At 41.9% G+C, this 12783-nt stretch overlaps 1 protein-coding gene across 5 annotated transcripts in view; it reads right to left on the bottom strand.

Annotated features, from left to right (window-relative positions):
• Positions 1-12783, bottom strand: part of afap1l2 (actin filament associated protein 1-like 2) — a 267324-nt gene that overhangs the window by 134527 nt on the left and 120014 nt on the right. The window lies entirely within an intron of this gene.

Here is a 12783-nt window from a genome sequence, read left to right on the forward strand (position 1 = left end):
AGATCACAGAATTAAAAGGTGGGGAAAGGAGAAGAGGGACAAGCTGAAAGGTCATGAAAGAGAGGGGAGGGGCACCAGAGGAAGGTGATAGATGGGTGAGGAAAAGAAGTAAGGGGCGAAAGTGGGGAATACCGGAAGAGGAAAGGAAAACAATTCTGGAAGTGGATATTGATGTTCATGCCACCAGGTTGGACAGTGCCTATAGTAGATGGAATATGAGGTGTACGACATACACCAATTTGTCTATTGTGCTGTCGAATATATGACAACCTCTAACTTTATGAAAGGACTCAATTAAGCATGTAACCGCATATAACAGGTTTAATATCACTGACTAATATCATGAAATCTGTTGTTTTCTGGCACCAGAACAGTGTAATAAATAAAAAAAATACTGTAAGTTGCAAAAACACAGACAAAATGCTGGAGGAACTCAGCAGGCCAGGCAGCATCTATGGAAAAGAGTACAGTCGAAGTTTTGGGCCAAGACCCTTCATCAAGATACAACATTTGCAAATTTTCTTGTATGAGTCACAATCTGATATATGTATATAAATTAAATAAATAGTGTAAAAAGAGAGTAATTATAGTGAGGCAGTGTTCATGGGTTGTTCCTTGTCCATTCAGAAACTAGATTTTAAATATTTTATATTTTAAAAAGTTAACTAGAACACCATTACGCATTTGGTTGGCAGTGTACACCTCCTTACCAAAGGAGATGTAAAGCACCCCTTCCCTCCACCCTTTGGCAAGGTGTAGCCACCCCCTCCTCACCCAATCAGGGTCAGGAGAAGCCATGGAAGCAGGTGGCAGATGGACATATGACCAGTTGGTCCATATTACAATTCCTGGTTACGCGACCATCGATGCCAGGGAGACAACCTCTGAAGATTATTGATAATGGCTGGGCTCACCCATCTTGTAAAGACACTGTCCAGAAGAAGATAATGGCAGACCACTTCTGGAGAACAATCGTGGCCACAGACCATGATCGGCCACATCATACGACACTGCACATAATAATGATGATGATAAACAGAGAGTTTGTGTTCATGGGTTGCTCATTGTCCGTTCAGAAACTAGATTTTAAATATTTTATATTTTTTAAAGTTAATTAAAACACCATTATGCTTTAAAATCATTGAAAGTAAAATAACTGAAGCACCAATCTGCATCTATCTTTTCCCACAGGATTAGCAAACCCTTTCGTATGGAGTTGGCATGATGACCTTCCTTCGATCCTTCCACGAGGTTCAATGCAATGGAATAGATGGTTAGGTCCACCTGCATCCACCCTTCAGTTCACTTCGGACATTAGTACCCCACCTCAGACGCACAAAGGTGTGAGATTTACTGGACAAGTGCAGCTGATAGCCGATGAGATAATATTGTAAGGCCACCCTGTCCTTAAAATGAATAAAAGTGTGGAGCATTGCTTCAGCACTTCTTGAAACACTCCATAACCATATTTTTTTTTGTTCCAAACTAATTGCTTCTTTATGTTGCTGTCACTGGGTTTTCAGCCCTCACTGTGGAAACTTATAGGGGACGTTATAAGAGCTCTGTAGCGACCAGCAATGTTTATAAAATAACATCTGGACTTCTCCAGATGTCTTTGCTGGCTGCAGTTACAGTCAATTGGAAAGAAATGTGTTAGAATAAACTGATCTTATTCTGGACATGCATTTAACATTTCATAGAATTCTGATTTCTTCTGTTAGTCATGATACTCATCGTGCATCTGACCTCTTCAACCAATATTTTGTTATTCCCTTGTTTAATGGACAAATATCATGCAAGGGAATGACTAATGGACACGTTAATTTATGATGTATTTTATCATGGGATGCAAGGTTCATGATCTTTGTGTTTCTCTACCAACAAAATTATAAATTGGTTGCAAATAATTTCATGACAGAATTCTAAGCCAATTTCTGCTGGATGAAGAACACCATCCAATACACACACCCGATAATGTCACTAACGCCTTAAGAGAGTGACTTCATGTTTTCGTGTGGACATTCAACACAGTACTAGAGCCACAAAAGGCACAAATTCAGTTTCTTCTTCCAATTTAAAAACCTTGTCATTTTTAAAATTATTGCTATAGGAAACTTGGACTCATGGTTCATAAATATGGGTCATAATAATGTTTTAAAAATCCATTCATGGCTATCTGAATATATCTTGCTGCAATATTTACATAATCAATATTGTATTAGAACAAAAAATATAGAATACCCAGAAAGAACAGAGGCCCCGTAGTTATCCTCCTTCCCTTCCCTGCAGTTTTTGATTCTGGTGTCTTCCCCCTTCTTCCTCAGTCCTGAAGAAGTTCTCTCAGTCCAAAACATTGACTGCTTATTCACTTCCACAGATGCTGCTGAGTTTCTCCAGTGTTCTTTGTGTGTTGCTTTAGATCAAAGGCCTATTAATAGATCCTCACCATTTCTTTTAATAATAACCAGCTACAAGATTATGTATTAGGTAAATGTTAAATAATTGAATGAACCTCTTTCATGTGCACATGGTAGACTCTGAATCAGGGATTACAGAAATCACATGCATTGAACACATAGCAGTCGATTACACAAATGTAAATTTGCTCTTGTTTTCCCTAATATTGATGAAGTCATGATCTCAGCTTTAAAACAAAAGCAACTTGTGTAAGTAATGGTGGGCATGAATCGAGTGGTTTATGTCTGACTGGGGTGTGGCCATCCTTATTTGGTCCTGCTTTGTATCTGACCCCAGGCTCATGCGATTGTTCTTAGTTGCTCCCTGAAATGACTGAGCATACCTGATGGCCTCCATTGGTCAAGGAAACCATAGGTATTGTGCCCTAGCTGTCCATGTGATACGCATGCCAGGGCTATGCGATTGTGGAGAGTTAGCCATTGCCCATGCAGTTGGTGAATCCAAAGGAACAACAGAAACCAATACAGTTCAGCACCAGTGGCGGCACAGAAGTTGCCGGTCTGTCAGTGGAGGATTGCCTTAGGGACCCTACCTCTGCTTTATGCCTCAGGGTTTACTTCCTAAGCCTCACCTATGAGTGGATATTTTTTTCTTTTCCGAAGGAAATTTAATACAGATTTTTTCATTTCCAAAGGAGATTTAATACAGATTAAAAGGCCGTTTTTCATTGCTAACAGTTTTAAATCTAGAGGAAAAATATAACAAATATTATCTGCCTAAATTTAGTAATATATAGACTGATAGACTGATAAAACATGCATCAACTTGCATTTCTACAAAGGATGCTAACTTTCTGTAGCTCGGACCAGATATTCAGAAGCATTTACATTCTTGGATATGGATGAAGAAAATGAAACTATTCAAACAAAAAAAGGGTAAAACTGGCTTACAAAGGAACTTCTAACCTTTTGAGCTCTCTTTTATCAGATACTATGAAGGTGCACAGCATTCACAGAAGACTGTAATGGTTTGCAGAGGGGTCTGGACCAACTGGAAAAATGAGCTGCAAAATAGCGGATGGAATTTAATGCAGACAAGCGCAGGTGCTGCTCTTTAGTAGGACCAACCAGGGTCGGTCTTACACATTGGGGAGTGGGAGGCGTAAGGAGGCATTGAGGAGTGTTGTAGAACAAAGGGATCTGGGAATACAAGTCCATAATTCATTGCAAGTGGCATCACAGTTTGATAGGGTCATAATGAAAGCTTTTGACACATTGGCCTTCATAAATCAAACTATTGAGTATAGGAGATAAGATGTTATGTAAGGCATTGGTGAGGACTAATTTATAATACTGTGTGCAGTTTTGATCACCAGAGGTTGATAGTTTCGTCAGAGGTTGATAGTTTCTTGATTGGTATGGGAATGGAGGGATACAGGGGGAAGGCAGGAGATTTGGGCTGAGAGGAAAATTGGATCAGCCTTGACGAAATGGCGGAACAGACTCGACAGGCTAAATAGCCGAATTCTGCTCCTATGTATTATGGTCTTATGGACACAGACCTCTCGCTCATTCAAACAGTTTCACAGAGCAATGGACATTATGGAAATGAATAGATGATAGGTTCATACTGGGAACTGATGCTGAGAGAGGTTGGCCATGATCATGAATGTAAGAGACTCCTTTCAGATGGCACTGGAATTGAACTCCGAACTCAAACAACCCGAGCTGTATAGCATCACACTGGCCGCTATGCTTCCGTGGCACCCAAACTGCAAAAACCTAAAACTTCCAGGGTACAACTGCAATGTTATTACTTTTTGAATAAATATCCCCAGACGAATGCAAACTATTTTTGTACCGCAGCAAGTGGCTGGCTCGAAACTTTGAAATACATCCCGCTGCTGTATAACTAGCCCAGCAGGCACCTAATCAGGCAGCCACTGAGCGCACATTGGCGGTCTTTTGCCGCTCCAGCCCATCCACTTCAAGGCTTGATGTGCAGTGCATTTAGAGATGCTCTTCTGCACATCATAGTTTTAAGGTGTGGTTATTTGATTTACTGTCTCCTTCCAGACAGTTTAAACCAGGCTGGCCACTTTCCTCTGAACTCTCTCATTAACGAGGCATTTTCACCCGCAGAACTGCCGCTCACTCGATGTCCTTTTGCCTTTTTCCTCATTCTTTGTAAACTCCAGAGACTGCAGTGTGTGAAAATCCCAGGAAATCAGCAGTTTCTGAGATACTGAAGCCATCCTGTCTGGCACTAATAATCATTCCATGGGTAATGTTACCAGGATTACATTTCTTCCCCATTCTGATGTTTAGTCTGAACAACAAGTGAACCTCTTGACCAGATCTGCATGCTTTTATACAATGCTTGGCTGATTAGATATTTGCATTAATGAGCAGGTATACGGGTGTACCTAATACAGTGGCCACGGGCTGTAAATCGTTCTACCTTTCTTCAGTTGTTCAAGTAGGTAACAGCAGAGACTTCTGTTAAGTAGTATCAAAATTATGGGATAAGTCAAAACAGCTAGCACTTTACTAAATAAAACACCATCCCAATCATTCAGCACGTTTGGTATTGCTGGATTAGCAATTTTTGACTTTTCAAGAAGTTATTCAAATATTAATACAACTACAACTTTTTAATTCACTCTTGTTAAGATGTTACGTAGTATTACAATAAATTTCCAAGTGAACCCAGGTAAGCTTAAAGGGAACCTGGGTGAGTGTAGGAATTGGGGTTCTGGAGAATTAGTTGGGAAAATAGGAATCGTGTCCCAGTGAGTCAAAAGGGAGGGAAGCAAATCATAAGCATCAGGACGTCTACAGATGTTCGAAATCCGAAGCAACAGACACAAAGTGCTGGAGGAAATGAATAAAACAGTCAACATTTGTACATGGTCTATCAGCAGCTGTAACCAGAGCACCAGTCATGAGTTAGTTAGCAGGGAAGGTTCAGGCATAAAAGGGAGACACTGCCCAGCGGAGCGGTCATTGACAGAGAGATCTGAGGCAGAGTGGGAGGGCTTTAGCTCATTCGGACTTTGGCGAGGTAAATGGGTGAGTGGACTTCGTTTTTTTTAATTTTGATTTCGAGTAATGTCTGTAGGATTAGTACTTTGCTCTGGGTGTTAGATGTGGAAATCTTGGGAATCTCCCCGTCTCCCAGATGGCCACATCTGTGCTGAGTATACTGAGATGCAGCTCCTGAGAGACCATGTTAGAGAGCTGGAGCTGCAGCTTATTAGGCAAAGGGAGCAGGAGATAGGTAGGAGCTACAAGGAGTTAGTCACCCCAAAGCTGCAGGAGTTAGACAAGTGGGTGACTGTCAGGGAAGGGATGGGAAGAGCTCAGGTAGCAGGGAAAACCCCTGTGGCCATCCACCTCAGTAATCGTTATCTTATTTTAGATGCTGCTGGGGGGGTGGGGGGGAGGGGGTGACCTGACAGAGGATGACTATGGCGATTGGGTCTCAGGTACTGAGCCTAGTTCTGTGGTGCAGAAGGAAAAGAGGAAGATGAGGAAGAGTTAGGAGGTTCTGTCAGCCTGTTAGAGATACCCGCTTGGTGTGTTGCCTCCCGGGTGCCAGGGTACGGGACGCCTTGCATCAGGTCCAGAGTATTTTGAAGGGAGAGGGTGAACAGCCTGAAGCCTTAGTACACGTTGATACCGATGACATAGGTAGAAAAGGGGAGGAGGTTCTGAAGTGAGAATTCAGCGAGTTCTAGGAAACTGAAAAGCAGGACCTCCAGGGTAGTAACCTCAGGACTGCTGACTGTGCCACATGCTAACAAATACAAGAATAGCATGATCAGGCATATTAATGTGTGGCTGAGAGACTGGTGTAGGGGACAGGGTTTCGAGTTCCTGGATCATTGAGGCATTCTCTGGGGGAGATACAAAAATGACAGGTTACACCTGAACCCAAAAGGGTCCAATATCCCAGGAGGCAGGTTTAATAGAGCTGTTTGGGAGGATTTAAACTAATTTGGCAGGGGAATGGGACCAGAATGATAAGGCTAAGGAAAGGAAAAACAGAAATAAATCAAAGATAGCGTGCAACAGAGATGATAGAAAGGACAGGCAGGAGATGAGGTATAATCACAGCCAGCAGATGAGTCCCATTGCAATAGAGACGCGGTGCAGTTAAAACAGGAAGCAACAAATACTGGACTGAAAGTGTATTTGAATGCCTGCAGAATAAGAAATAAAATGGACAATCTTGAAATTCAGCTACAGATTGGCAAGTGTGACATTGTGGCCTTCTCTGAAACTTGGCTAAAGGATGGCTGCCGTTGGGAGCTGAATGTCCAGGGATATACGGTGTACTGGAAAGATAGGTTAATAGGCAGAGGGGGTTGTGTGGCTCTGTGTATAAGAAATGATATTAAATCATTAAAAAGGAATGACATAGGATCAGAAGATGTAGAGTCTCAATGGGTTGAGTTAAGAAACGACAAGCATAAAAGGACCCTAATGGCAGTTGGGATATGCCAGGCCTCCAAACAGCAACTGGGATGTGGATTACAAATTACAGCAGGAGATAGAAAAGGCATGTCAGAAGGGCAATGTCTTTGGGGATTTTAACATGAAAGTGGATTGGGAAAACCAGGCCAGTACTGGACCTCAAGAGAGAGAATTTGTAGAATGTCTGAGGGAAGTTTTTTACAACAGCTTGTTGATGAGCCCAGTAGGGGTCTGACTGTGCTGGACTGGGTGTTGTGCAATGATCCGGAGGTGATAAGAGATCTTAAGGTTAAGGAACCCTTGGAGAACAGTGACCACAATATGACTGAGTTCACTTTGAAATATGAGAAGGAAAAACTAAATTCCAATGTGTCGGTGTTTCACTGGAATAAAGGAAATTACAATGGCATGAGAAGGGAACTGGCCAAGGTTGACTGGAAAGGGACACTTCTAGGAAGGACAGCAGAGCAGCAACAGCTGGAGTTTCTGTGAAAATTGAGGGAAGTGCAAGACAGGTATATTCCAAATAAGAAGAAATGTTTAAATGGAAGAAGGACACTATCATGGCTGACAAGTGAAGTCAGAGCCAAAGTAAAAGCAAAAGAGAGGGCATACAAGGAAGCCAAAGCTAGTGGGAAGACAGAGGATTGGGAAGCTTTTAAAAACTTGCAGAAGAAAATTAGGAAGATCATTAGGAAGGAAAAGATGAATTACAAAAGGAAGCTGGAGACTAATATCAAAGAAGATAATAAAAGCTTTTTAAAATAAATTACGGATAAAAGAGAGTCGAGGGTAGACATAGGACAAATAGAAAATGATGCTGGAAATATTGTAATGAGAGACGCAGAGATGGCAGAGGAACTGAATGCATATTTTGCACCAGTCTTCACAGTGGAAGACATCTGTAGTATACTAGACATTCAAGACATTCAGGGAAGTGAAGATGTACAGTGAAAATTACAACTGAGAAGGTGCTCAGGAGGTGCTCAATGGTCTGAGGGTGGATGGAATGAACTTCAGGTTCTGAAGGAAGTAGCTGGAGAGATTGCGGAGTCATTAACGATGATCTTTCAAGAGTCGATAGATTCTAGCATAGTACCGGATGACTGAAAAATTGCAAATGTTACTCCACTATTTAAGAAGGGTGGGAGGTAGCAGAAAGGAAACGATAGACCTGTTAGCCTGACATCAGTGGTTGGGAAGTTGTTGGAATCGATTATTAGGGATGAGATTACGGAATAACTGGAGGCACGTGACAAGATAGGCCAAAGCCAGCATGGTTTCCTGAGAGGAAAATCCTGCCTGACTAACCTACTACAATTTTTTGAGGAAATTACAAGCAGGGTAGACAAAGGAGATGTAGTAGATGTGCTGTACTTGGATTTTCAGAAGGCATTTGACAAAGTCCTGTACATGAGGCTGCTTAGCAAGATAAGAGCCCATTGAATTACAGGGGAGTTACTAGCATGGGTGGAGCATAGGCTGATCAGCAGAAAACAGAGAATAAAGGGATTCTATTCTGGCTGGCTGCCTGTTACCAGTGGAGTTCCACAGGAGTCGGTGTTGAGATCACTGCTTTTTACAATATATATCAATGATTTGGACTACGGGATTAATGGATTTGTGGCTAAATTTACCGATAATACAAAGATAGGTGGAGGAGCGGGTAGTGTTGAGGAAACCGAGAGCCTGCAGAGACTTAGATAGTTTAGTGGAATGGCCAAGGAAGTGGCAAATGAAATACAATGTTGGGAAATGTATGGTCATGCACTTTAGTGGAAGAAATAAATTGGCAGGCTATTATTTAGATAGGGGGAGAATTCAAAATGCAGAGAGGCAAAGGGACTTGGGGGTCCTTGTGCAAGATACCCTAAAGGTTAACCTCCAGCTTGAGTCAGTGGTGAAGAAGGTGAATGCAATGTTGGCATTCATTTCTAGAGGTATAAAATATAAGAGCAGGGATGTGATGTTGAGGCTCTATAAGGCACTCATGCGACCACACACTTGGAATATTGTGTGCAGTTTTGGGCTCCTTATTTTAGAAAGGATATACTGACTTTGGAGAGGGTTCAGAGAAGTTTCACGAGAATGATTCCAGGAATTAGTGGGTTACCATATGAGGAACGTCTGCCATCTCTTGGGCTGTATTCCCTGGAGTTCAGGAGAATGAGGGGGTGATCTCATACAAACATTCTAAATGTTGAAAGGCCTGAACAGATGAGATATGGCAAAGTTATTTCCCATAGTAGAGGAGTCTAGGACAAGAGGGCATGACTTCAGAATTGAAGGACGTCCATTTAGAACTGAGATACGGAGAAATGACGTTAGTCAGTGGATGGTAAATCTGTGGAATTTGTTGCTACAAGCGGTTGTGGAGGCCAAGTCATTGGGTGCATTTAAGGCAGAGATAGATAGGTTCTTGATTAGAAACGGCATCAAAGGGGATGGAGAGAAGGCAGGGGAGTGGGGATGACAAGAAGAATTGGATAAACCCATGACTGAATGGCGGAGCAGACTTGATGGGCTGAATGGCCTACTTTTGCTTCTGTATCTTATGGTCTTATTTCAGATGAAGACACTTCATTAAGATTGGAAAGGGGGAAGACACCAGGGTAAAGGAGAATAGCTATAAGGTGATAGGTGAAGCCAAGTGGTGAGGAACGATAAAGGGCTGAAAAGGAAGGAATCTGATAAGAGTGGAGAGTGAACCACAGGACAAAGGGGAAGTAGAGGGGACCCAGGGGGAGGTGACAAGCAGGTGAGGAGAGGTAAGAGGCCAAAGTGGGGAATAGAAGAATGGGGGAGGAAATTTTTTTTACCAGAAGGAGAAATTGATATTCATGCCATCAGGTTGGAGGATATCCAGACCAAAAATAAGGTGTTGCTCCTCCACCCTGAGGGTGGCCTCATCTTGGCATAAGAGGAGGCCGTGGATCGACATGTCAGAATGGGAATGGGAATTAAACTTTGGGCCACGGGTAAGTTCTGCGTGTGGTGGATGGTGTGGAGGTGCTCCATGAAGCAATCCCTCGACTTACAAAAGGTCTCACTAATGTAGAGGAAGCTGCATCGGGTGCACCGGACACAATCGGTGACCCCAGCAAAGTCTGAGAGTCAGAAGGACACACAGGAACCTGCAACGTGATTGGAGGAAACACAAGCAATCATACACAGCCTTCTACGAGGCAGGGGGCATAAGAAAGGGAAGATTTACTTTTATTTCAGTGCCTAGTGAGCATAATCTTCTGATAACCTAATTAGATGCTAGCTTTCAACACAAACGACAGAGACTGTGCAGACACTTTTGAAAGTTAACTCCCAAATGTGCACAAACTTATCAAAAAAAAGACAGAGCAGCCAATGAAAGTGTTTTATTCTCTCCTCTTGTAAATATGGTTGTTGTGTCTACAGATTGTTGTCAATGTGCTATGTTCAGCTCCAATGAAGCAATACCGATATGCTGAATATGATCTTTGGACTAAGTTGTCAGGAAATGTGTGCCTTATTTTGAGATTTATGTTGCAAAGAGGCTTCGTTGCAATTTAGTGAGCTGTGTCTATTTTTCCATTTTTTTTAGAATTTTGCAATTCACTTCCTGGCTGCCATAATTGAAGACATCTGTGTCCAATTCATTCCCCACTGAACATGTGTGATGTACACCTCCAGCTTCCATTCAAGTTTATTGGTGGGTAGAGATCAAAGCCTCAGAGAGGCCCCCAGCACCAGAAGCTCCAGATTCCACATCAAGGGTTTTAAATCCTCCTGATCTTAACCCTTATCCTCGGCTTTCACTACAGATTAAGTTTCTAAAGGTTGCAAAATTAAAGTATACAAACTTACAGGTCAGTTAAAGGGCAAAGGGCTTTACTGGAAGCCTTTATAAGCTTGAGAAAAAGTCAGACTACTGTTATAAAAGAGAATGAAGGAATATGACAGCATCATCCAGGACATGCCCTCTGCTCATTGCGACTGTTAGGAGGAGGTACAGGAGCCTGAAGACACACACTCAACAATTCAGCAACAGCTTCTTCCCGTCCACCATCAGATTTCTGAACAGACAATGAACCCATGAACACCACCTCACTATTTTCCCCTCTCTTTTTGCACTATGTATTTAAATTATTTTTTATATATACATACTATAATTTATGGATTTTATTATTATGTATTGCAATGTACTGCTGCCACAGACAAATTTCATGTCACGCCCCAGTAACATTAATTCTGATACTGATGTGTGACAAGCAGCTTCCAGCTATCACACAGAAATATGTAACTGTGTTTGATTAATCTCATGCCACCGAGTTCTATACAAAGGTAGTACATTAATCTTTGAACAAAAGACAATTCACACTGCAGGGGTGCCATATAGTTATTTTCATTGTCATACTCTACAACCCCTCACAGTCTTTTAGTTGCTAATTAGCAGCATTTTATATTTTGTAATTAACAAATAGCTGCACTGTTTGATTGGAATGAAGTAGCATTTGTTTTTAATTTAGTGCTGCTGGTTTGGACTGAGATTCCTGGCAACAAAATTGAGCCAGTCACAGAAGTTCTGATGATTTGGCACAGGTAATTTCACATGAAACTTCCCTTCCATTTCTGTCCTTTGTGCCACAAACCAATGGCTTGCTATCCAGCCACAGTTTCCTGTGCCTGTTAGGAGTCTGGATGTGGACGGTCAGTGAGGGATTTCTGGCCATTAAGATGAAGAGATGGAAAACCCTGTGGGCTTGCAGACCTTCCTGCCATAATACCTGACGTCCAACCAAGTGTGGTTGATGCCCTGCCAACAATGCACAAGTTGGTCGCACTGAACTGCTTGTTTTGTAAGGAAACCGGCTGACTGTATCTTGAAGTGACAGACAGATGGGTAGGGGTTTTGGGAACTTTTCCTTTTGAATACAAATGAAAACTGGATGTAGAGCCTCTCTCGCCTATTAACTCTTTAAGAAATATCTTGAAAGTGATGTAGCATGCATCACAGGTGCCTGTGTCTGCCCCGAGGCTGGTGTACTTCTTTGCCACCCAACACACATGTGCACTCTCTCCGAATGTCCCACCAACCCTCTCCCCAACTCACAGACACACTCTCATCCTGCACCAGTCATTTTTTTTATCTTTTATTGCTGCTGTTTTTTATTTATATGATGGTTTGTTTTATTATAATAATGCCAGTAACATTATACACATACCCATACACCTCACACTGTATGTCAACCTGTTAACCTTTAGGCCATGCCACTTTAGGACTTGAGCTGATATTAGCTGGTGACGGTTTGTGTTTGATCATAACTATATGTGCTGTTTGGGACTGTATACACTGTGTTTTGCACCTTGGCCCCAGAGGAACAATGTTTCACTTAGCTGTATACATGTGTATAGTTGAGTGACAATAAACTTGAACTTGAGTTATTGCCCTCCCTTCCTGCCTAACAAAAATACCAGCGTGAACATGAAAGTGTTGCTTCATTAGGATTTTTGCTCGCTTGATTCCATGGTTTCCCTAATCAATATGCATATTAATTGTAGTATGTATATATAATAGCCGTTTCCACGGGAAGGGTTAACTACAGATACCTTGCTTGTGAATAGCTTTCTTTGTAAAGTGATCAGAATGGAACCTGCCATGAGAGAAGATTCTTAGCAACTCAAACTGACTATTGTACTGCAGTAAATAAACTAGTTGCTGGAAGAGCTCAGTGGGTCAGGCATCTGTGGAGGGAAATGGATAGTCTAGACCTGATGAAGGGTATTGACCCCAACTTCAGAGGAAAGTAAATTTATTATCAAATTACATATATGTAATCACTTACAACCCTGAGATTCATTTTCTTGTGGGTATAATCAAACAATCTATAGAATAATAACCATAACAGAGTCA

Source organism: Hypanus sabinus, chromosome 22 (assembly GCF_030144855.1).
Source record: "Hypanus sabinus isolate sHypSab1 chromosome 22, sHypSab1.hap1, whole genome shotgun sequence".
Lineage (NCBI taxonomy): Eukaryota > Metazoa > Chordata > Chondrichthyes > Myliobatiformes > Dasyatidae > Hypanus > Hypanus sabinus.